Below are 15,761 nucleotides of genomic sequence, written 5' to 3' on the forward strand. Positions count from 1 at the left end.
GATTATAAGTGTGTGCCATGATACCTGGCTTTGATTTTCTTTTTGATATCTTTGTAAACCTAGAATATGTAGAAGTATATTGCCTAATTTTCACCTACTTGGGATTTTTTTTAGCCTCTGGCTATTAGTTAATCTAACTTAGTTGCATTGTGATGAGAGAACTTTCTACATCTAAGTTGAATCCCTTTGCAAGGGTTTTATAAGCTGAGAAGTATTAAAGTGTGTTTTTATTTTTATTTTGGGGAAGGAGAGAGAGGGAATGTATGACTGGAAACCAAATGCCTGCATGGACCCAGGACTTGGGACTGTGGTGGCCTGAGAGCAGGAAACCTCTTCTCTAATAACAGAAGGAAAGGCAGGGTGGATGGGATAGTTGTGGGTGTGTTGGGTGGCTCTCCTCCAGGAGAGACTCACTGATGGGTCAGAGAGTTGAGCTAGCGAGATTACTTCAGGAAATCTATGGATGGAGTACTCATATTGTGAAATGGGAGAGTGAATTTATTGAGAATAAAGCAGTTTTCTAGTTAGCATTCTAACCACTTGATCCAAAAAACCTGTCGACCACAGCCTAGAGGAAGGTTTATTTTCTCACAGTTCTGGAGATTTTTGTCCATAGATCAGCTTCCAAGTGGGAGCCAGAACTGCAGGTCCTCAGGGAAGGATGGTGAGAAGCAGAGAGGCGAAGAGTGTTACCAACTCATCATGGCTAGAGAGAAAAGAGCAGGGGGTGCGGCAGGCCAGGAAAACAGTCCCAAGTCACACTGCCAGGGACCCCTTCTTCAGCCACCAAGTCCCATCTCCAGCATGGCTGACTCTATCCCATGAGGTCTGTGGGGCATTTTAGATCGAAACCCTAACAGGCAGCACTGGCTGCTGGAGTTGGTGGTCCTCATGGGATTGCCATTGTCAGTGTCAAGAGCGTCCAGCCAGTCCCAGGATTCCTCCCTCCCCAGGTGTCCAGCTGCTAGTGGAGGGCAGCTGTGGTGTTCACTCACGAGGGTCGATGATTTCTGGGCTCCTGCAGTAGTGGAGGATGTCTGTCAGGGAAGATAGAGTCAGAGTCTCAGGCCCTGGTTCTGCTCGTTCTGAGATATTCTGCATCTGTTTCTAGATGTTAGGTAATTGGTAGACATGTAAACGCTGTTCTGTTAGATTCCATTGCCGTCTCCTCACTGTGTAAACACCAGTTTTCCTCCATTTACATCAGTGGCCTTTATTCCCTATTAATGTGTACTCACTTATCTTTTCCTCTGAAATGGTTGTAACTTCTACCTGGATCCCTCAAAGGCTGTGAACTTTCATATCTCATGTTCAACATGAACTTTCATCCCCTTTATTTTTACTTTGTCAAGAGAGGTCTCACTCTATTGACCAGGCTGGTCTCAAACTCCTGTGGTCAATAAATGTACCTCCTATGTCAGGTGTCTCTGGCCTGAGCCTAAGGTGTCCAACACTGTATCTGCATTTCATGAGGTTACTTTTATATTTATTTTTTATGAGTCATAATTTTACTTTTTTTCTGAAAAATCACATTTTAACACCATCCACCTATTCTCCAGGTTAGGAAATAGATCTTTGGCCTGGAACCTGGAATGAACAGTGACGCCGATCTTGGTCACGCCATAGGCAGAGTTGGGCCAGCCTTCCTGCTGGTGCACCCCGTTCTTTGTGTCCTCCACAAACTTGTTCATGAGCCCCACCAGCTCCTCCTCGGTGATGGTCTCACTTCGAAACTTCTGCTGCAGCTCTGGGCTGCATCGTTTTAGGTTTGTCTGACTTGATATACTTGACATGTTCACCACTCTCCCTAAAACACATCACAAATTAGCATTGTATGTAAGAATGGCAAAAACCCAACTTGCTGGATTGTAGGGCAGAAAATTCCATTGAGGAGAAAGTTGCCGGTGTACTTAGAATGACAGTGTGCATTCTGAGAATTAAACATACGGATGGTAGAATGGTTGCATGTGTAGCTCCATGCCTGCCTCATAGCTTTGGGCAGGGAGTGAAATCTGATGATATTGGAAAGAGATGACCTGTGTTGTTGTAGGACTCGCGAGAGCACAGGATGGGAAGAGGAGAGGAGGGAAAGTGAGACCTCAGCTCTGTGCACCCATCCCTCTGTGAATGCTTGTCTTTATGGAGTACTTAAGGGGCATTCATCTACTGTAAACATGACCTGGTGTATTCAGTAGTCTACAAAGAAATAACTATTAAAGTGTTACACGTTGAACATGGGGCATGTTGATAGAGAGTTAAAATGAGCTGGGCGAAGCTGGGTGTGGTGACACATGATTGTAATCACAGCATTTGAGAGGCTGAGACAGGAGGATCGCAGGTCATGGCCGGCCTCAACCAACTAGCGAGGCCCTTTAAAACTCAGTGAGACCCTGTTTCAAAATACAGAAGAAAAAATCGAGCTGGGTGTAGGTTGGAGGTAGAAGGACCATTGGGTTCCACCCCTAGTACGGAAATAAATAAGTAAATGAATAAATAAATAAATAAAATAAAAATAAAAATAAAGATAAAATGAGGACTTCCGGGAAGATGGCGACGGAGGAAAGCGGCACTTACAAGTCCCGCTAACAATCCAACTCTACTACCTCAAAACCAGCGCCTTTCAGAGCCAGAAAACACCACAGCAAAGAAATAAAAACGGTAAATACAAGGGACAGAGAAAAAGGGCTGGAAAAACAAGACACCAGAAAAAAATCAGCCCGAAGTGCCGCGCCCGCGCGGCGCGGAGTAGCCGGAGCAGCCGGAGCGGCCAGAGCCGCAGCGCGGATTGGGGGGAGCCGCGGAGCGGAGCGGCCTGAGCAGCCGGAGCAGCCAGAGCCGCGGCGCGGAACGGCCGGAGTGGCCAGAGTGTCCAGACCCGCGGTACAGAGCAGCTGGAGTCGCGGTTCCGAGCAGCTGAGCAGAGCAGCCAGAGCAGCCGAGCGGAGCGGCCAGAACAGCCGGAGCAGTCAGAGCTGCAGCGCGGATTGGCTGGAGCGGCGGCGCGGAGTGGCCGGAGCCGCGGAGTGGAGCGGCCGGAGCAGCCTGAGCAGAGTGGCCAGAACAGCTGAGCGGAACGGCCAGAGCAGCCGGAGCAGAGCGGCCAGAACAGCCGGAGCAGCCAGAGCCGCGTCGCGGAACGGCCGGAGCGGCCGGAGTGGCCAGACCCACGGTGCAGAGCAGCCAGAGCCGCAGTGCAGAGCGGCCGGAGCAGCCGGAGCGGCTAGAACCGTGGTGCGGAGCAGCCAGAGCCGCGGCGCAGAGCGGCCGGAGCGGCGCGGCCTACATCTCCCCTAGCAACACCAGGCTCCAGGGAGGAGGGAGACTCAAAACAGAGCTCAAATCCAGAGAGGAGGTACTCTGGCCTCGCGGCCTAGGATGCAGAAGCAGCGTCTTACTGCTGGCGGCAGCAGCGAGTTCACCGGACAGCCCTAGACCAACCCACTCAACCAGCCACCAGGCGCCTGAGAGGAGGGGTGGACAGCGAGCCGAGGTGAGCAGGTGCTGAACAGCCGGGCGGCAGTCAGCAGTTTTGTTGGTGCAGGGAACATCTAAAGCTCCCAAGGGCTGGGCGCAGCACAACTGGCAAGGACTCAGAGCAGAGTTCAAAACCAGAGAAGAAATACGCCGCATCACGGCCGAGGGCGTGGCAGTGGTGCCATATTGCCAGTGGCGGCAGCAGCGAATCCACCGAGTTCACTACAGCTCCATCAGCGCACTCAACAACCGTGAGTCAAATTGCAGCCCCTAGGGGAGAAATCCCAGTACTGCACTCCCAGGGACTTGCGCAGATAGTCTCCCTGGGTCGGAGATTTTAGCAGTGCAGCCCAGTGGGGGAGTGGCAGTGGCAGAGATATCATACCATAGTCACAACTCTCCACTGGAGAACGCCCAACTTGGCACCCCCCACGGTCTAAGCAGCCTTGATTGACTCCCTGGGTCTGAGACTTTGTGATACAACACAGTAAAGGAGCAGTGGTGACTGAGATACCATAGACTAGAGATCCAGAGCATCTTAAGTGAACTCGTAGTGACTCAGGGAAGAACCCAGAGAAGGCACAAACTTCCAAAATCATGGGAAAGAGAAATAACAATGGAGCAGTGAATGCCAACAACACCACAACATCAGAATCTGATAACACAGAAACCCAAAGATCTCTAGAAGATCAAATTAGGAAAATAACTTTAGAAATAATAGAGGACTTTCGAAAAGAATTTAGAGAGAGTCAAAAAGAGATAAAGGATGCAATTAATGAAGTAAAGGCCTCAATTCAAAGTATAAACAACAGATTAGACCACATGGAGAATAGAATCTCGCTTCTTGAAGATGATCATTCTAAAAATGAACACATAGTTTCTAATTTAGAAAAAAAAAACCCGACAGCAGGAATCTGACATTGAAGAAATATGGGCCCATTTCAAGAGAGCTAACCTAAGAATAATTGGAATAGAGGAGGGAAAAGAAGGTGAAACCAAAGGGATCAACAATCTCTTCAAGGAAGTAATAGCAGAAAATTTTCCAAACATAGAGCAAGAGGTCGATACACAGGTCCAGGAAACTTATAGAACTCCCTTTAGACAGGATCAGAGAAGAGGATCCCCACGCCACATAATTGTCAAAATGACTAATGTGGAAGCCAAGGAGAGAATCTTAAAGGCCACAAAAACAAAAGGCCATGTGACATACAGAGGCAAACCAATTAGAATCACTCCAGACTTCCCAAACCAAGTTATGAAAGCCAGAAGGGCTTGGAGTAACATATTCCAAACTCTGAAAGAAAACAACTTCCAGCCAAAAATTTCCTACCCAGCAAAACTATCCATCAAATTAGATGGGGAAATAAGAAGCTTCCATGACAAACAGCAACTGAAGGAATTTATGTCTTCAAAACCAGCGCTAGAGAAAATACTCAAGGAGATTAACTGCAAAGAGGAAATGGGTAATTCACGCCAGAACCAAAGAAACAAGAATTCCCATCCAGCAGACAACTAAGCAAAGAAGAATAAACAGTATCTCAAACAGAAATAAGATCTTAACATATTGGGAATTAAAAATTATCTCTCTATAATCACACTGAATGTAAACAGCCTCAACTCCCCAATAAAAAGACATAAAGTGGCAAAATGGATTAAAAGCCAGAATCCATCCATCTGCTGCTTACAAGAAACACACCTCACAAGTAAAGATAGGAACAAACTCAAGGTAAAGGGCTGGAGCAAGGTAATCCATGCTAATGGTACTCGAAGACAAGCAGGAGTAGCAACTATGATATCAGACAAGTTAGACTTCAAACCCAAACTTATTAAAAGAGACAAAGAAGGTCACATTTTACTGGTAAAAGGAATAGTCCAGCAAGAGGAAATAACAATAATCAACATCTATGCCCCAAACATAGGGGCAGCTACTTTCATAAATCAAACTCTTTGTGACATGAAGCCACACATAAATCCCAACACAATAATACTGGGAGACTTCAACACACCTCTCACAATACTAGACCGATCTTCCAGACAAAGGGTCAGTAAAGATGTCTCAGAACTAAAGAACACCATTAACCAAATGGACCTTTTGGACACATATAGAATATTTCACCCAACTACAGCAGAGTTTACATTTTTCTCAGCTGCTCATGGAACCTTCTCCAAAATAGATCACATCCTGGGACACAAAATGAGCACTAGCAAATTTAAAAAATGTTACATACTTCCCTGTGTCATTTCAGACCATAATGGAATGAAACTAGAAATCAACTATAAGAAGACCCAGAGAAACAACATAAACATGTGGAGACTGAACACCACACTTCTGAATGAAGAATGGGTCATAGAAGATGTAAGAGGTGAAATCAAGAAATTTCTAGAAACAAATGAAAATAAAGAAACAACATATCAAAACCTCTGGGACACTTTGAAGGCAGTATTAAGAGGAAAATTTATAGCACTGAGTGCTCACATAAGAAAAACAGAAAATCTTCAAATAAATAGCCTTATGACACACCTCAAAGCCCTTGAAAAGCAGGAACAATTGAACCCCAAAGCCAGCAGAAGACGGGAAATTATTAAAATTAGAGCAGAAATTAACGAAATAGAGAATAAAAAAACAATACAGAAAATCAACAAAACCAAAAGCTGGTTTCTTGAAAAAATTAACAAGATTGATAAACCACTAGCCAACCTAACAAAAAAAAAAGAGAGAATCAACCCAAATTATGAAGATAAGGGATGAAAAAGGAGACATTACTACTGACAGCGTAGAAATCCAGAGGATTATCAGAAACTACTTTGAAAAACTATACTCCAATAAAATGGAAAATCTGGAGGAAATCGACAACTTCCTAGATAAATACAACCTTCCTAAACTGAGTCAAGAAGATATAGAACACTTAAACCAACCAATAACAATCAAAGAGATTGAAATAGCAATAAAGAGCTTACCATCAAAGAAAAGCCCAGGATCAGATGGTTTCCCAAGTGAATTCTATAAAACCTTTATAGGAGAACTAATCCCAATACTACTCAAACTATTTCGGGAAATAGAAAAAACCGGGACTCTCCCAAATACATTCTATGAAGCCAACATCACACTAATACTCAAACCGAATAAAGACAGTTCAAGGAAGGAAAACTACAGGCCTATATCTCTGATGAACTTGGATGCAAAACTATTAAACAAAATACTAGCAACACGCATTCAAAAGCACATCAAGAATATCATTCACCATGACCAGGTAGGGTTCATCCCAGGGATGCAAGGCTGGTTCAATATACGAAAAACAATACATGTAATTCATCATATAAACAGAATCAAAGACAAAAACCACATGATCATCTCAATAGATGCTGAAAAAGCATTTGATAAAATTCAACATCCATTTATGATAAAAACACTGCAGAGAATTGGAATAGAAGGAACATATCTCAACATTATTAAGGCAATCTACAAAAAGCCCACTGCCAACATCATATTAAATGGGGAAAAACTTCAAGAATTTCCCCTAAAAACTGGAACAAGACAAGGATGTCCACTATCACCACTTCTCTTCAATATAGTACTAGAGACTCTAGCCAGAGCAATAAGGCAAGAAAAGGAAATCAAAGGAGTACAAATAGGAAAAGAAGAACTTAAGCTTTCACTATTTGCAGATGACATGATACTATATTTAGAAAACCCAAAAAACTCAACAAAAAGGCTTATAGAACTGATCAACAAATTCAGCAAGGTATCTGGATACAAAATCAATCTTAAAAAATCAGAAGCTTTCCTGTACACCAACCATAAATCCACTGAAAAAGAAATTCAGAAAACACTTCCACTCAGGATCTCCCACAAAAAAATAAAATACCTAGGAATAAACTTGACCAAGGAAGTAAAAGATCTCTACAAAGAAAATTATAAAACACTGAAAAAAGAAATCGAAGAAGATCTTAGAAGATGGAAAGACCTTCCATGTTCATGGATTGGCAGAATTAATATCATTAAAATGGCCATCCTCCCAAAAGTGATCTACAGATTTAATGCAATGCCCATTAAACTACCAAGATCATTCCTCACAGACATAGAAAAATCAGTCCTTAAATTTATCTGGAATAACAAAAATCCCAGAATAGCCAAGGTAGTTCTCAGCAACAAAAACCACGCAGGAGGAATCACAATACCTGACTTTAAACTATACTACAAAGCCACTGTAATAAAAACAGCATGGTACTGGCAAAAGAACAGATATATAGACCAATGGAGCAGAATAGAAGACCCAGAAACAAGTCCACACACTTTCAGCCAATTGATTTTTGACAAAGGGGCCAAAAACATAAACTGGAAAAAAGATAGCCTCTTCAACAAATGGTGTTGGCAAAACTGGTTAACCATATGCAGAAAATTGGATGTTAATCCCACTTTTTCACCCTGTACAAAAGTCAACTCACGATGGATCAAAGACTTGGAAATTAAACCAGAGACCTTGAAGCTCCTTGAAGAGGGCATAGGTCCAACACAACACATAGGCACAGACAAACATTTCCTCAACAAGACCCCAAAGGCACAACAAATTAAAAGGAGAATCAATACATGGGATTGCATGAAACTGAAGAGCTTCTGTTCAGCAAAGGAAACTATCAAGAACCTCAATCGAGAGCCAACAGAATGGGAGAAGATTTTTGCCACCTACACCACTGATAGAGGACTAATATCTAGAATATACAGAGAACTCAAGAAACTCAACACTAAGAAAACAAAGCATCCAATAACAAAATGGACAAATGAACTAAATAGACACTTCACAAAAGAAGAAATTCAAATGGCCAATAAATGCATGAAAAAATGCTCAACATCACTGGCAATCAGAGAGATGCAAATCAAAACTACCCTGAGATTTCACCTAACTCCAACTAGAATGGCCATCATTCAAAACACAAACAACAACAGATGCTGGCGAGGATGTGGAGAAATGGGAACTCTAAGACATTGTTGGTGGGATTGCAATTAGTGCAACCACTTTGGAAAACAGTATGGAGAATCCTCAGAAGAATGGGAACAAATCTTCCATTTGATCCAGCAATACCACTGTTGGGTATCTACCCAAAAGAAAAGAAACCAAACTACCAAACTAATGCATGTGTATCTATGTTCATAGCTGCACAATTCACCATAGCCAAACTATGGAACCAGCCAAGATGTCCATCAACAGATGAATGGATTACAAAACTGTGGGATATGTACACAATGGAATTTTACTCAGCCATCAAAAAAAACTCAATTACATCATTTTCAGGGAAATGGATGGAACTGGAGGACATTATGCTAAGTGAGATTAGTCAAGCACAAAAAATAAGAAATCAGATGCTTTCCCTAATATGTGAGAGTTAGGGAGAAATGGGTCATAGGAGGAACTCTTGGAAGAGGATCAGTAACTTTTAACTCTGTTTACATTGTCTTTGGATATACAATATTTTTTTTATTTTTTAGGGAGTTTATTTACTCTTTTGTTGCCTGTGCCATTGAAATCATATCCAAGAAATCACTTCCAATTTCAATGTTGTGAGGTTTTATGACCCAGATTTTCTTCTAAAAGCTTATAGTATTAAGATTTATATTTAGGTCTTTTATCTATTTTGAGTTAATATTTGTATATGTGTTAGGTAAGGGTCCAATTTTATTCTTTTTCATTTATTATTATTTTTCAACAATATTTAGTTAAAAGACTAGTATTTCCTCCACCAAAAGTTCATGGAAACCTTGTCAAAAATAACTTGACAATGTATGGAAGAATTTATCTCTAGGCTTTTATTTAGCTCCAATGGTTTATATATCTGCCTTTAGAACAGTACTACACTGTTTCAATTATTGTAGCTTTATATGGTTTGAAATCAGAAAATATACATCTTCTAGCTTTGTTCTTCTTTGAGACTGTTTTGGGTATCTAGAGTCCATATTCCATATCAGGATAGATTTTTTCTGAAAAATAAATAAATAAATGTATGATAGTTTCACCTAAAAAAATAAAAAGAAAAAAAATATTCTCTGGTAAGAAAGAAAGCAAAAAGAAATATTGAAATGTTATCTTTAAGTCATCAAAAGTTTGGTACCAGACAAATGAAACTGTTATGTGAGATAATCAATGTTAATATTGTATAAATTGCTATAATACTAGATGTCAACCAGTAAGCCAAGCATGGGAAGGAGGGATGGGGAGGGAATGGGGTGGGGATCGTGGTAGGGGCTAACTGGACGAGATGTGCATGTATGTCTACAAAAGTATTTTCTTTATACCACTATGATGTATGAATACATTGCACCAATAAAAAATAAATTAAAAAAAAAGATAAAATGAGCCTGGCAGCCAGCAGGTTCATATTATGGACATCCTTTTGAACCTGCTAAGCACCCAGCAGCCTCTTGATGCAACCTGGGGAGTGGGTTAGCCAGGTCTGTGAGTATCCTTGAAGAGGAAAAGGGTCAGAACAAGGCCTCTTACAAGGTCTGTCATTGTGTAGTGAGGGCTGAGTGGCTGTTTAGAGAGCATGCAGGGCATGGTGCTCCCCAGGGTGCTGGTGGGTGGCCAGGATGATTTAAGGAGAAGGATGCATTCCTCTGGAATTGTCTGTTTCCAATGGGGGTATCAGGAAGAAATGGAGAGGCAGGAAGAGGAACGTGTGTGGAGGGTCCTGGGAGGGTTTGGGCAGGTGGCAGCTTTAGTGGGCGGAGCCTAGTGAATTGATTGATGTTGGTGAAGGTCCCACCAGCCTGGAAAAGTGCAATCTGCCAGCAGAGAGGGGCAGGGCATGGAAGGACTCAGGGCTGCAGTGTGGAGGGCACAGAACAAACTGCTTTGAACAAGACTTGAACGATAGAAAGGGCCAGGATTACAAAGCGCCTCAGGACAGAGGGCCCCAAGGCTGGACCAGGGCAGAGGAGGCAGCAGGGCTGAACCAGGCAGGTGGAGGCCCAGCAGGGAGGCCTGTGCAGTGGTGCAGGAGAGGACACAGGCCCAGGCAGCGGGGCGCCCAGCCACACTCACCTTGGGGTCTTATGAGCGGGAGCAGCTCCCTGCAGACGTTTAGGGTACCAAAGAAGTTTGTTTTCATCGTTACTTCTGCTTAAATGTGAAAGGGCGTGGGGTCAGCATCTTTTTGGGGGGAAAAAAAGAGAAAGTAGTCCAATAATAGCCATCAGGTAGAATTTCTTAGATAGAAAAGTGTGTGAAATCCACGGCATTCTATGTAAAGTCCCTTTGTGTTCACAGTATTTGGCAATGTAGGTCTGCTGATGTGATAATGGTTTATTATTAATTGTAGCATAATCCCATTAGGAGAGTGTGTGTGAAGTCTACATCAGCAGGATCTTTGTGTAACTGCTTTTTCCCTTTCAATTTCTTGTTTAATTCAAAAGCACTTAAAAAGCCAGGTGTGGTGGCAAATGTTTTGTAATCCCAGTCCTTGAGAGACTGAGACAGGAAGATCGCTGGTTCGAGGCCAGCCTCAGCTACTTAGTAAGGCCCTGTTTCAAAATAAAGAATAAAAACCAGGGCTGTGTTGTGCTTGGAGGCAGAATGCCACTGCTTTCCATTTCAGTACAGGGGAAAAAAAAGTGCACCCAACTTCCCTAATGCCTAGGTACAGAGAAACTACACAGACAAATCTTGGGAAAGCACCGAGGGGTCAGAGGTAGGTAAACACCTGCATTTGGCCCAAACCTTCGCAGTCCCGGGGGTGTCTGCTCTCCTGCAGCCCCCAGCCCCTGCTGCTCCTCCCAAGAGAATCCATTCAGGACCCCACATGCCAGAGGATGCTTCCCCAGTGCTCTCCACCTTGCCATGACTCTGTGCGCCCACCTCTCCTCACCTCAGCCGACGCCAGCCCCTTACTCTTGAAAATGATGCCCGCGTGTTTGACCAGTATGTCGAGCCTGCCATACTCCTTGACTGGAAACTGCACAGTGCAAGGAAGCACCGCAGGTCATCAGTATCCAGAAAAGAGCAGGGGGTGCGGCAGGCCAGGAAAACAGTCCCAAGTCACACTGCCAGGGACCCCTTCTTCAGCCACCAAGTCCCATCTCCAGCATGGCTGACTCTATCCCATGAGGTCTGTGGGGCATTTTAGATCGAAACCCTAACAGGCAGCACTGGCTGCTGGAGTTGGTGGTCCTCATGGGATTGCCATTGTCAGTGTCAAGAGCGCCCAGCCAGTCCCAGGATTCCTCCCTCCCCAGGTGTCCAGCTGCTAGTGGAGGGCAGCTGTGGTGTTCACTCACGAGGGTCGATGATTTCTGGGCTCCTGCAGTAGTGGAGGATGTCTGTCAGGGAAGATAGAGTCAGAGTCTCAGGCCCCGGTGTTGCTCGTTCTGAGATATTCTGCATCTGTTTCTAGATGTTAGGTAATTGGTAGACATGTAAACGCTGTTCTGTTAGATTCCATTGACGTCTCCTCACTGTGTAAACACCTGTTTTCCTCCATTTACATCAGTGGCCTTTATTCCCTATTAATGTGTACTCACTTATCTTTTCCTCTGAAATGGTTGTAACTTCTACCTGGATCCCTCAAAGGCTGTGAACTTTCATATCTCATGTTCAACATGAACTTTCATCCCCTTTATTTTTACTTTGTCAAGAGTGGTCTCACTCTATTGACCAGGCTGGTCTCAAACTCCTGTGGTCAATAAATGTACCTCCTATGTCAGATGTCTCTGACCTGAGCCTAAGGTGTCCAACACTGTATCTGCATTTCATGAGGTTACTTTTATATTTATTTTTTATGAGTCAAGATTTTACTTTTTTCTGAAAAATCATATTTTAACACCATCCTCCTTATTCTCCAGGTTAAGAAATATATCTTTGGCAATATGATGCAATTTCTTGAGTTATTTCCACCCATAGGAAATCAGGTACTTAAATTTGGAATCATGCTTTGTTTGATCCTTTAAAGAAGCTATCATTAAGTATTAAGGAAAAATAAATTGTAATACCAACATTCATTTCCAAACTAGCACTTGAAATACTATAGTTTAAACCTAGACATTGTCAGTTCTCTGTTATTTGTTTACAAAAGCAGAACAATGAGGAGGAAATTAAGTATAAACCCTGTTGAAGAGTTAAAATTATAAAATATACCAAAATATACCATGCCTCAAAGTCAGGGCCCTGTCCTTTGTTCAGGGGATCACTTCCCATGTGTCCAAGCCAGGAACTCACCTGTGCAGAGAGAAGTCTGTCCACAGTCGAGGGGATGTTCAGGTTTCTGGGGGAGGGGATGGAGCGGGCGCTTCCTGAAGCCCACTGGAGCCAGCAGGGTGGGGCAGTGAACAGGATCTGCTCTTTACCACTGGAGATGGCGATCACCCTGGAAAGGCTACAGGTGATGGTGCACGCCTTGCATGTCCACTTGCTGGGCCGTGGTTCCACATTTTCCATCATCAGGCCATGTGTTCCTGTGACAGTTAAGGAAACTGAGACACTGAAAATATGGCCATTCCACCTGGGCTCATGCGCAGTGGTGACAGATTAGGTTTCCTCCCCATTTATAATTATCTATTTATTGTCTGTGGTGCTAGGGATAGAACCCATAGCCTCACACATGCTGGAGAGGAGCTCTCCCCTGAGCTCTGCCCTCAGGCCCTTGCCAAGATTTGTGGGTGTTTTGGTACAGGGGCTTGAAACCAGGGTAACTCTACCTGTGAGCCACGCCCCAGCCTTATTTCATTTTATTTTTTGTGTTTTACTGGGGGTTGAACCCAGGGGCATTCTACATCTAAGCTACATCCCCAGCCCTATTTTTAATTCTTTATTTGGAAATAGGGTCTCACTGAGTTGTGGAGGGCCTAAGTAGCTGAGGCTGGCTTTGAACCTGTGATCCTCCAAGTAACGGATTATGAGTATGCACCATGTCCTGCCCTATTTTATTTTTTATTTTAAAACACAGTCTTGCTACGTTGCCGAGACTGGCTTCGAACCTGAAATTATTGTCTCAGCTTCCCAAGTACTGATTATGGGTATATACCATCATGCCCAGCTTTTTAAAATTAATTATTTTTTGTGGTACTAAGGATGGAACCTGGGGACCTTCTACTTCTGGGCTATCCTCCCCGACCTATTATTATTATTATTATTATTATTATTTTTTATTTTTTATTTTTTTTTTTTTTTTACCCAGAAACAGGGTCTTGCTAAGTTGCTGAAGCCTCACTAAGTTGCTGAGGCTGGCTTCAAACCTGCAATCCTCCTGTCTCAGCCTCCCAAGTACTAGGGTAGCAAGTGTGCATCAGCACATCTGGTTTTGTGCCAAGTTTCTTTCTTTCTTTTTTTGTTTGTTTTTGAGGTACTGGGGATGAAACCCAGGGGCATTCTATCTCTGAGCTACACTCCCAGCCCTATTTTTTTTCTTTATTTTAAAATAAAGTCTCACTGAGTTGCAAAGGGCCTCACTAAACTTAAGTAGCTGAGGCTCTCCATGAACATGGATGCTCTTGTCTCAGCTTCCCAAATGCTGGGATTAACAAGCTTGCGCATCCACACCCGGCTTCAAGCCAAATTTTGAAATCTTTCAGCAGGTAGAAAAGTTCATCCATCAATGCTCTGCAATAATGAATATTTTGTTATACTATTTGTATATATTTTGTTAAAAAAAAGGAATATTGCAGATAGCATAACATGTCATTCCTACATAAATAACATCCACAGCTGGTGTAGTGGTGCCCCCCACAATCCCCGTATTTGGGAGGCTGAGAAAAGGGGATCCACAATTTAGTGAGGTCCTCAGCAACTTACCTAGGCCTTATTTTAAAAGAAAAAGTAATAATAATAATGATGATGATGAGCTAGAAGTGTAGTTCAGAGATCGAATGCCCCTGGTTTCAATCCCCAGTTCATAAAACAAAACAAAACAAAATCATATCTGCACTGAAGATTCCAATCTCCCTCTCTGTCTCTCTGTCTCTGTCTCTGTCTCTGTCTCTCTCTCTCTCTCTCTCTCTCTCTCTCTCTCTCTCTCATGTGGTTTTGGTGATAGAACCCAGGGACATCTACCTCTGAGCTATACCCTCAGCCCAACCTTTTGTTCTTTATTTGGAAACAGGGTCTAAGTTGCAGGGCCTCACCAGGTAGTTAAGGCTGTTCACAAACCCGGATCCTACTGTCTCAGACTCTTAAGTACTGGCATTACGAGCATGCACCACCATGGCCGTCTCTAATTCTTATTTGATCCACAAATGTTTCATACAAGCACCCTTTCACACATCACACATTGCTTCTGGTTGTCTTTCACTACGGCTTACGTATTTTGTGTTTTTGTGGCACTAGGGGTGGAAGCCAGGGGCACGCTGATACTAGGCACCTGCTCTACCCCTGAGCAACAACCCAACACTTTTTCTTTTTTACAGTACTGGAAATGGAATTCAGGGGCATTCTACCTCCAAACTAAGCCCTCAGCCCTATTTTCTGTTCTTTATTTTGAAACAAGTTCTCACCAAGTTGCAGAAGGCCTAAGTAGCTGAGGCTGGCCGCAAACCTGTGATCCTCCTGTCTCAGCCTCCCAAGTACTGGGATTGAAGGGGCCACCACTACACTCGGTGTGGATATTATTTATGTAGGGATAGCATGTTATGCCACCTCAATATTCCTTTTTTAACAAAATACATACATAAACAGTATAACAAAATATTAATTAATTAGTTAATTAATTAATTAATTAATTAATTATTTGTGGTACTGGGGGTGGAACCCAGGGGCTTTTCTGCCACCAGGCTCCACTCCCAGACATATTTTATACTTTATTTGGAGACAGGGTCTCACTGAGTTGCTGAGAGCCTCACTCAGTAGCTGAGGCTGGCTTTGAACCTGTGCGATCCTCCTTTCTCAGGCTGAAAAGTTCTGGGATTACAAGTTTGTGCCACCACGCCCAGCTTAACAAAATACTCTTAATTGCAGAGCATTGATAAACTTTTCTATTTGTTGAAAGCTTTTAAAACTTGGCACAAACTCTTGTGTGCTAATGCACACTTGTTATCTCAGTACTTGGGAGGCTGAGACAGGAGGATCGCAGGTTTTAAGCCAGTGTTGGCAATTTAGTGAGGCTCTCAGGAACTTAGACCCTGAATAAAAAATAAAAATTTCTGAAAAAAAAAATAGGTCTGGGATGGTATCCCAGAGGTAGAATGCCCCCGGGTTCCATCCCCAATAACACAAAAATAAATAAATAAAAATAAATAAATAAATAAGCTGGGTGAGATGGTATACACGTGTAATCCCCGTACTTGGGATGCTGAGACAAGGACTGCA

Source organism: Muscardinus avellanarius (genome assembly GCF_963383645.1).
Source record: "Muscardinus avellanarius genome assembly, chromosome: 5".
Classification (NCBI taxonomy): Eukaryota; Metazoa; Chordata; class Mammalia; order Rodentia; family Gliridae; genus Muscardinus; species Muscardinus avellanarius.